This window comes from Cryptomeria japonica, unplaced genomic scaffold (assembly GCF_030272615.1).
Source record: "Cryptomeria japonica unplaced genomic scaffold, Sugi_1.0 HiC_scaffold_492, whole genome shotgun sequence".
NCBI classification, from domain to species: domain Eukaryota; kingdom Viridiplantae; phylum Streptophyta; class Pinopsida; order Cupressales; family Cupressaceae; genus Cryptomeria; species Cryptomeria japonica.
In genome coordinates this window covers 95,646-107,442 of record NW_026729310.1, presented here as the reverse complement: position 1 = coordinate 107,442, position 11,797 = coordinate 95,646, and positions in this window count along the sequence as shown.

The following is an 11,797-nucleotide window of genomic DNA, read 5'->3' as shown; positions in this document are numbered from 1 at the left end:
TTAGTGAAAATATCTGCAGTCTTCTCTTTAGTGTTCACATAAACCAGTCTAATTTCATTTGATTCCACCTTTTCTTCCAAAAAGTTATACTTGATAGATATGTGCTTATTTTTAGAATAAAATATCAGATTCTTTGATATATCAATAGCAACAGAGTTATCATAGTGAATAACTACTGGTGCATCACAATCTACCTTTATATCCTTCAACATTTTCTTCATCCATAGAAATTGTGTATAGTTAGTAGTAGCAACAACATACTCAGCTTCAATAGTAGATAAAGAAGTACATGAATGTTTCTTGCTGATCCATGAAACCAACTTCTTTCCAAGAAAGAAAGCTCCAGCATAAGTACTTTTTTGGTCATCAACATCTATAGCCCAATCAACATTTGTATATGCACATAAAGTAAAGTTATCATCCTTAGGGTACCACAAGCCATATTCTGATGTACCTTGTAAGTATCTAAAAATCCTTTTCACCGCAATCTCATTATTTTCTCTAGGATCACTCTAAAATCTTGAAACAATACAAACAACATTCATAATGTCAGGCCTAGTCTAAGTCAAATAAAGTAGACCTCCAATCATAGATTTGTATCTTGTAGGATTTATCAGTACAGAAACATCTTTTCTTGTTAATTTCTCAGTTGTAACCATAGGAGTACTTACCGGTTTAGAATCTCCCATACCAAATTTTTTCAACAATTCCTTAGCATATTTAGTTTGATAGATGAAAATACCTTTGTTAGTCCGAGTAATCTACAAACGTAAGAAAAATTTCATCTCACCAATCATATACATTTCAAATTATTTCTCCATATTCTTAGAAAATTCTATGCATAACTTATCTTAACCTGCAAAAATAATGTCATCAACAAATACATCAATAATCAGTATATTATCATCAATGATCTTATAATATGAATTGTTGTCAACACTGCCCTTAGTAAAACCAAGCTTCAAAAGATATTTATCCAATCTTTCATACCAAGCTCTAGGTGCTTGTTCCAATCCATATAAAGCTTTCCTTAACTTGCAAACCATATATGTATCATCTGATAGTGAAAAACCATCAAGTTGCTTAATAAAAACTTCCTCATCAAGATCCCCATTCAAAAATGCACATTTAACATCCATTTGATAAACCTTGTAGTTTTTATAAGCAACATAGACAAGAAATAATCTTACAACTTCAATCCTAGCTACACGTGCAAAAGTCTTTCCATAATCAATTCCTTCCTTCTGAGAATATTCTTTACAAACCAATCTAGCCTTATTCCTTATAAATTGACCATCCTCATTCAATTTATTCCTAAAAACCCATTTAGTTCCAATAACATTTTTATTTTTGGGCTGGAGAAACCAAGGTCCATGTGTTATTTTTCTCAATCTAATCTAATTCTTCTTCCATAGCTTTCAACCAATATTCATCTTTACATGCCTCAATTACTGATACCGGTTCAACTTGTGAAATTAAACATACCTCATTATTTGTCAATCTTCTTCTTGTCATCACTCCATTGTTCTTATCCCGAATGATCTGATCTTCTGAATGATTTAATCTCACATACCTAGGATTCTTCTGACTTTCTGTTCCTCTTCCCTATTCTTCAGTTATTGTAGAGTTATCTAATATTGCTGGAGTAACTAGTTCAACTCTCTATTCTGGTAAAGGTGCCATCGGTTCAGATATAATCATTTCCACTGCTGGTTCCTTCTCATAAACTCTGATTTGACTTTTGTTCATCACATATACTTTGACATTAGCACTCTCCACAATTCTCTGCAATCTCTTGTTATAACATCTAAATGCTTTGCTTTCATTAGAATAATCAAGAAATATGCCTTCATCACATCTAGGATCAAATTTGCCAATGATATCATCTCTCCTGATATAACATTTACTACCAAAAATTCTGAAATACTTAATTGTATGTGTATTGCCAAACCATAATTCATAAGGTGTCTTACCGGTTTCTCCTTTGATATTTACTTTGTTGAATGTATAAACCCCTGTACTCACTTCTTCTCTCCAGTGATATGAGGTAGACTAGCTTCCATGATCATTGTTCTAGCAACATCCAAGATAGTTTTGATCTTCCTTTCCACAACTCCATTCTGCTGAGGTGTCTGGGGGGCAGAAAATTATCTTCTTATACCATGCTTCTCACAAAAGTTATTAAACTCACCGGATGTGAATTCTCCACCATGATCTGACCTCAAACATTTAATCTTTAATCATGTCTCAGTTTCCACTTTATCCTTAAATATTTTAAACTTTTTAAATACTTCAGATTTTTCTTTTAGAAAATTAACCCACATCATTCTAGAATAATCATCAATGATTAGCATGAAACATCTATCACCTTGAAAATGTTAAACTCTAGCAGGGCCACACAAATCAATATGAATAAGATCAAGAACATCTTTTGATTTATCTTGTATACTCCTAAAAGAGGTTATGACCTGTTTACCCATTTGACATTCCTTACATATCAAATTATAGGTCTTCATAATCTTAGGTATATCCCTAACTACCTTAGTTGAACCGATCTTCACAATGCAATCGAAATTCACATTGACACAACCTTTTATGCCATAGACAACTCTCATCAATTTGTGTAATCAAATGTATGTCTTTTCACCAGAGTTCAAATGAAATATATTACCTTTTGTCTATGTATCGGTTGCAATCTCCAAACCAGATTTGCTAATGATTTTGCATTTTCCATCCTTGAACTGTAATTGAAATCCCTTATCTACCAATTGTCCTACACTCAAAAGATTATGCCTCAAACATTCAACATTATAAACATTGTTAGTATTATTCTTATTATCCAATGATATAGTTCTTTTTCCTTTGATCATACATGCTTTGTCATCTCCAAATCTAACTAGACCGCCATCAAATTCTTGCAAAGACAGAAACTTCCCTTTATCTCTAGTCATATAATGTGAACAACCGTTGTCAATTACCCATTCATCCTTGTCTTCAATTTTAGCAGCAAGTGCCTTCTCTTCAGGTACATTTGCTTCCAGTGCCAGATCATCTTCTTTGATAGCCACGAACACCCATTCCTTCCCATTGTTGAATCCACTAGTAGAGTCTTCCGTCGGTTCATCATCAGAATCAATAATGCCTTCCTCATCCGCTATGTAGCATGATTTGTCTCTCTTTTTTCTTGTACTTATACTTGTTTTGATATCCAGGGTTAGTCTTAAATGATCTTCTAGCTCTTTCTTCAAATCTTGAATTTATTTTAGGATATCTAGATGCAAAATGACCAATCTTATTACATGCAAAATATTTAAAAGGTTCTTTTCCTTCATACTTACTTCCTACCAGTCCTTTAGGTACTCTTCTAGCAAATAGTTCTTCAGGTTGCTCAAACTCGTCATCTTCTCTCTTCATATATTCTAATTCCTTTGCATACAAAGCTTTCCAGTCTTGCTTACTAGTTGTAGATGCAGATGCATGAAAACAAGGTTCAGATTTCACAGCTCTAGAAGGTCCAAATTCTTCAAGCTCAAAAGCAGATTGTTTCCCAACCAAGGTATCTCTATTGATAGATGTATTAGCCATTGTTATCAACTCATTAATAGAAGTAGCCTTCATTTTGTAAACCGGTGGTAGGGCTCTTAGGACTTTAGAAATAATTTCATCTCCACTCAGAGTTCCACCATAACATTGAATTCCCATAACAATCTCATTTACCCTTTCCATGAATGCAATAATCCTTTCATCTTCTTCCATCTTCAGGTTTTCATATCTCACTTGGTAACCATTAATTTTAGCAATCTTCACTATAGGGTCACCTTCATTAAGAGTCTCCAACTTATCCCATATAGTCTTTCCAGATGATTTGTTAGTTAATCCCATTATTTGCTGATCAAAAAGTGCACATAAGAGGGCTTCTCTTTCTCTACAATCATTCTCAAGCTCCTTGTCCAGGTTTATCGAAGGAGCATTGCTAGATATTGGATTATAGGGTGTGACACCATTTTGTCTGATCTCTTAAATCTCCTTGCCAAGACATCTCAGATGAGTTTCCATCTAAATCTTCCATACAGTGTAATTTGTTCCATCAAGCCTCAAAATATCCCTCCAAAAGATAGCTCCAAAAGAACTAGATGAACTTGAACTATTAGTCGCCATATGATCTTCCTCAAGCAGTTAAGCTTTCTGTAGAGAGGACCAATTCTCTGATACCAATTGTTAGACAGTTCAAATAATCGGAGGACAACTAAGAGGGGGGGGATGAATCAATTGTCATAGATTACCAGAAGCATTAGCACTTTAAACTTTAATACCGGAACCCAAAAAATTAATACCAGAATAGCAGTTAAACCAATTAAGTATAAAAAATAATCACAGAATAAAAGCCATCCACAAAACACCAAGGTTTATATGTGGAAAACCCAGTAAAGGGAAAAACCACGGTGGGAAGCCTACCCATAGTCAGATAATACTTCTACAGTAAGTATGTGAATTATAATTGAGGGGCCTGCACTTGTAGGAAGACCAATAGCCTAGAGCACATTGCTCATCACAAAAGGAGCCTCACTGACTACATAGAAATCCAGACTACAATCCAGAGAAGTGTTGAACTACAAAAGATAGCATCTCCTATGCCTGAGTACAGTTCCGGTTAAGCTCAATACCAAAGGACTAAATCATCTTACATAAACTCAATTCGATCTCCAATGATCCACCAACTCCTTTGCCTGAATGATATTACATTATTCACACATTACATTCTTTGACCATGACCTCTAATTGTAACCATGATGATCTACAATGAGATCTTACATCTATATATATAAACCCTCGACCATAAACAATTAGGTCGGCCAACAGATAATAAACCAATTACATAATTACAAACCATGTCTGCCTAAGACCAAACAAATAATATTCAACACATAAAACATCCCAAAAATACATCGAGAGGTCCAATCCACATGTTACATTCAAGCTGGTCCTTAACCTAGATCAACCGGGACCCATTTTAGGTCCACACGCCACAACAATGATCTCCATCTTCCAAGTCTCAAATATGATCACCAACAACATCCTAAAAGTTCACCGAAAGATGCATCAACACCACTTATGCAATTTATCAAATATCTCAATCAAAATCTTTGTAGGTGAAACCCTCGCCGGTACCACAAGCCAAGCTTCCAAGCAAACAAGATAGCATCCGATCACCAAACCAAAATTAATTGGCAAAATATGAGCATGAGTATCATGAACAAGCCAATTCCATCACCAAACTATACCAGATCCTATCGGATCATGCCAGATCCAAATCAACGAGAAACCACTCAACCTATCGGGACCAAAAGGGTGTTGGTAAAGCATCCAATCAACTAGTGTTGGCATCAATGACAAAACATCAATTCAACACATAATCAATTCCACCAAATGGCCAGCAACAAAATGATCCATAACAACATAATTTGGTGTCGTAAGGAGTCATATGTTGTCTTAAGGGGACATAGAACCCAATATGACTCCGTAGGACACAATATGACCCATAACAACACTGTATAGCATCGTAAAGGTTCATATTGTGTTCTAAGGGGTCATATGGTGTCTTAAGGGGTCATATGATACAATATGACCCCTTAGGACACAATATGGCCCACAACAACACAATTTGGTGTCTTAAGGTGTCATATGGTGTCCTAAGGGGTCATAGGACATAATATGACCCCTTAGGACACCGTAGGACCCATAACGACCCAATATGGTGTCATAAGGGGTCATATGTTGTCCTTAGGGGTCATATGGTACGCCATGACCCCTTGGGACACCATATGACCCCTAATGACACCATATGGTGTTATTAGGGGTCATATGACCCATAAAGACATCGTATAGTATTGTAAAGGGTCATATTATGTCCTAAGGGGTCATAGGACACAATATGACCCCTCCCCCCTCCCCCCCCCCTTCTCTCTCTCTCTCTCTCCCTTCCCCCCCTCTCTCTCTCTCTCCCCACTTCCCCCTCTCCCTCCCTCTCCCCTAATCTCTCTCTCCCTCCCCCCCTCTCTCTCTCTCTCACTCTCTCTCCCTCTCCCTCTCCCTCTCCTCTAATATCTCTCTCTCCCCCTTTCCCCTCCCCTCCCCATCTCTCTCTCTCTCTCTCTCTCTCTCTCTCTCTCTCTCTCTCTCTCTCTCTCTCTCTCTCTTTTCACCCCTCTCTCTCCCTAACTCCCCCTCTCCCTCTCCCTAATATCACATACTAATATATTTATAAATTTAGATATTGTATATAAATATATTATATATTAATAAACAATAGATTAATTATGTGCAAATTTAGTTATTGAATTTACTTATTAAAATTGGATATCCAATTTCTATTGTACAAATTTCAAATTTGAAATTTTGGCTTAGGTTTGCTTTGGGAGTTGGCTTGCAAGTGACAAGCCTAGAAAGTCGACTAAAAAAACGTGTTTTCTAGTATTCCTTGATTTTCTAGACTTTACATTGGTGGCTCGCGACTTTTTTTATAGCCAAAATTGATAAAATGAAAAAAGGGATTTTTAAGGACGTTCTCATATTTCCAACCGTATAAGGCTTGTCTTATTTTGACTTTAATAAATAATTATTATTTATTTTCTAATTGAATTCTAACAAAAGTCCTAATTGATAGACTGATTGAAAAATACTCATAACATTAAAATGGTATAACATTTTTTGAATCTGAAACATGCATCACACCCTAAGCTTCACCTACTATAGGGAAAAGTTTTAAAAAAAAAAATTTCATAAGGTTTTGACCAAGTTAAGGTGGTCAGACGTAGGAGTTTCTGAATTTGTGAAAAGTTGTAGTAAAAAAATCATAAATAATTATTTACTTTATAAAAAATTATAAAAAAATATGTGTCACATCCGGACATGAGTCTAATGCTTATATTATAAATATTATATAAAAATATTATAATTTGATTGTGATTAGGGTGGTCAGACATACACCTACTTCTTATCTTTTTCCTGAAATTTTAGTACACTGCATTGAAATTTGAAATTTTCATCAAATAGGAATTTTTTTTTCCAAAAAATAATTTGTAGCTTAGAAACTACATTCAATTTTCTATAGATTCTCTTCTTACATATTTTAAAAATAATGTTTGTAACTTATTCAAATTTTCATGTCAAGTTGCATAACTCTGATTTTCTAAAATTTCATTGCCACTTAAGGGCCTATTTTGGCACACCATGATCCTGCACATACCCTAATGCGAGTTGATGCAAGCCATTATATCTAGTAGCACAACTTGTTTGAGATCTACATATGTTCCTTAATTATTTTTAGTGATTGTAGCCCATCTATACCCATGACTATGCCCTGCTCTAGTAGCCAATTAATCTAGCGCATGTCCTCTAGTGTGATCATCATCTCCCCAATCATAAGATGGAATGTGAAAGTATAATTTTCCCACCACTTCATAATAACCATTGAAATCAAGTCATTTAATAACATCTTAATCATGGTGTAAATGCAATATAGGCCGAACTTTAAAAGATATCATGTGTCCTCAAATAGTAGTGAGTAGGCCTTATCACACAATAATGAGTAAATGGGATTGCATATATATTTTTGCATCTTCAGAGGGACCTGTAATAACATAGAAAAGATTTCATAAAATTTTCTCGTCATATCATTAAATTTTATCAATTCTAGATACTAAGTTTCAAGAAAAATCCCATGGAGACCCATTTGGACCTAGGTGCCCAAACAAGACTCAAGCACATAGATTGGACTTTGGTGCCCAATCTGGGCCCTAGTAGCCATGTACGACTTTGACACCTAGTGATGGTAATAAAGTTATAAAATGGATTAATTTTCTTAAAAATAGCTAAAACTATGGAAAATAAAATAAATAAAAAGTTAGTATGTCTTATGTCAAGATTTTAGATTGAACCCTTTGCAATGTGTCCTATGTGAAAATACAATTATCTACATGTCATTCTTTCTCTCTTTCTCATGTGGACCCCTATGTAATGAGGAAAGGTGAATAAGACAAATGAATAGTAGAATATAATTTTTTTTTCACTTTTATGGAAATATTTTCTCAAACCCTAATTTTACACATGCCATTTATTTTATCATAGCTTAAGTTTGTGAGCTTCAAATTTCTTGCTGATTTTTATGGTAGAATCATGATTTTATTATTATTTCTCTCAAGTTCTTTTCAACTCAGTGTTATTTTTATAAGTAACCCTACTAAAAATATTTTCATTACTCATTTTAACAGTTAAATATGGTAAAAATGATACCCTATTTATGACTCCATTAAAGGAAGCAAAAATAAGAGGCATATATCTACCCTCAAATTTCAAAACTCTTATAAATATTGTTATTTGTGTGCATGACAATTTTGTTGGAGTAAATTAGAATTATTTTGTTTACTCTAATTGAGTTAGGATGGCTTTATTTGCCACATTGTACCATCATTTAATATTGTTCATGTTAGTTATCTTAGGTGTCATTCTAGATAGAGATGAGTTAGTTTTATGCATTTAATTTTGCTATAGGGTAGTTGTACATGTGCCTACCTACTCTCTTATCTCATTGAGCCACATGGAATTACCTATACTCTCAATTGTCTAGCCTCCTTCCTATATAAGTATTCTCATTTGTACATTGTATCATATCATTTCATAGCATGAAGGTCAATCTCAAGCTTTTGTCTTCGATCCCCATTTTTTTTTATTGCTCAAGTTGCAACATTCTCATGTGTGGTTGCATAGTTTCTTGGTTGATCCATTGAAGTGTGTGCAACTTCATGGGCTCATAATTTCTCCAACAAATTTTGATTTATCTAACAAAGTGATTTTATAGGGAGTGGTTCCTAACATTGTGGTATTATAGGTCACTACACTTGGGGCTTCATTTTATTTCTTAACAACATTCCTGACATCATTTCGAGCATCATTTTTCATGATTATTTACTTTTTTATACTTTAGTTTTCATATTCATGTAGAGTCATATGACTACTAAAGTGGGGCCAAATGTAGCATCATAAATTGTACTCCTCAAATGTGAACCCAATTTCACACTCCTTTTGGCACTTGATATAGTGTCCATTCCCCTAGATAACTTAGGATCATTTTTAGCCTTGGATTTATTCCTAACAAAAAATGATGTGTCCTATTCTATCTTAAATATTTATTGCTTATCTCACACTTAACTCACTATCAAATACAAAATTAGGATCGGATCTGATGTCAAAAGCCTTGAATCTTATATTTCCGTTTTGGAGAGAAAATTTTGGTAGGTCTGGGGTACCTAGCTCATTAGTCCCACCAAAATCTCTCATAAAAGTTTGAATTTGAATTTTTTTCCTTGACAATATCAAATATGGTATTGATTTTTGTATTTGATCAATTTGTGTTGGCCTTACATCAAAACCTAACCTTATGATCCATATTTAAGCTAGTATCTTTTTTTATTTTGAGATATGATTGGGATGATAATGAAGCTCTACCAAATTGATCCACTTAGCTCTACAAATCTAAATCATTATATAAAATCTCTAGTTATCTACATTGTTCGATTAGAAAACTATTGAAGCTTCAAGGAATGTTGAAAGATGATAGAGACTATATCCTAATGATTGTCATGTACCTCTCCTTAAAGGTTAAGATAACACACTTTATTTAAGTATCAATTGTCTATTCATGGAGATATGAATACAAAAATGGGAGCTTGATTAGTGCGAAGGTACAAGAAGATGGGATTCATATTGACATATATTTTCATCACGAATTCAGAAGAAAAAATCTAGACATGGGTACTTAATGCCCTTGCTTATTTTAGCTCAATTTTTAAGACATGGGAGGTTTGAGTCTGCTCATCCCAAATTAGGATAGACAAATCAATCTATACAGTTTCAAGATAAGGGATATGATTCTATATTGTTCTCACATTTATGACTTTTGTAGATATAATTTATTTTTGCTTGTTGTCCTTTATACATATCATGCTCTTTTGAGTTGGTTTTACAACATATTTTGTTTGAATCACCTAGGGCTAGATTTTAACACACTTGAGTAGGGTTTCCTTTTTATGCTTATGTATGACACTACTAATCACAATGTTATACACACTTAAGGTTAAGATAACACACTATATTTAAGTATCAAATTATCTATTCATGGAGATATGAATACAAAAATGGGGGCTTGACTAGTGCAAAGGTACAAGAAGATGGGATTCATATTGACAGAGATTTTCATCACAAATTCAGAAGAAAAAACCCAGACATGGGTACTATATACCCTAGTCTAGCTTGTTTTCGCTCAATTTTTAGGACATAGGAACTTTTTGAGTCTGCTCATCCAAGATCAGGATAGACAAATCAATTTATACAATTTCACGATAGGGGCACCTGGTGAATTACTTTGACATAGAAATCCTCTTATTTTAGCCATAGGTGCATCTTTATATCTTTGTTCCACTTTTGTAGTTGTTTGTTATTTTTTGAGTTTCTGTAATTTTGTTTTAGTATATAATCAAGTAATTTATGCATAATTCTTTAGGACCTAATTAGACAACATCAAAATTAATTAATCTTGTTTGAAATAAATAAACATAATTGAGGTAGTGTGGCTATCTTTGGGAAGAGTTAACCAAATTAAACACCTTTGGTCAGTTTGTGTTCTAATATTGTGGAAGAGGGGTTGGTTCTGGTTAAATTATTTGCATGTGTTCCAATCTTGGATCATTTTAAACCCAAGTTAAAGTGTGCTCTAAATTAATTTTATCTAGCATTATAATAAGATGAAGGAGCATGAAAAAAGACATGCATATTCAAATCTAACATAGAATCACATAAAAGCATTTATAATATTGATACTACTTATGTGGTCATTTGATAATCACTCCAACTAGGAGATTCTAATTAAATATTACAGATTGAATAAATAACTCAAATTTCCTTCAAAATATGAAATAAATGAATGATGAATATTTTACCAACATTTCTTGTGATCTCAAAGACCTTTCCAAGATCCTCAATCTCCCAACAGTGGTTCCATGCCACCCAACCATTCGGTACCCTTAGGTCCACCCCACCATGCTATGAGATAATCACACATATCATAAGCATACTCACGCCAAACACATGAGCATAAGGTTTACATACATGCCGAAAAAACAATGTACACATGACATAGACACAATCCAATAATCACTCAATAACCATCATATGATGGATAAAGATAGATACATTCATCAAGTACAACCTCTAATAGCTAGAAGGATGAGATCTTAGATATAGAGTAGGTAGTGCCATTGCAATAGCCTATGTTGTCAATTAAATAGATTTAAGTTTACATCAACTCACCCACATGAGGAACCCAACCACCAAAGACTAGTGTTCCTTGAGTGGGCATGAATACTATGCTCATGCCAATCCTATAGAAGCATTATGGATTTACCATAGGAGTCATTATCTTAATTTATTTTATTTACCCCATGAAAGTTTAATTATCACTTATTAAGGAAACTCCCACATGAAATACCTTTGGGCCACTTTGGACCCCCGAAAAATGTTGGGAGCCACTCCCTTACTACTCTATAATACATCCATCCTAGGTTCTTCACGACTAAACACAATTGAGTGTGGCATGGAAGCAAGGCACAATGCTTTGACACAATATTTTAAACATTATTTTAAATTATTCACAATTAAATTCCATGGAGAAGATATGAAATACCCAATTCCAAAACAAATTCAATTCCAACATTCAATTTTGTTTTTTAACTATATATATATT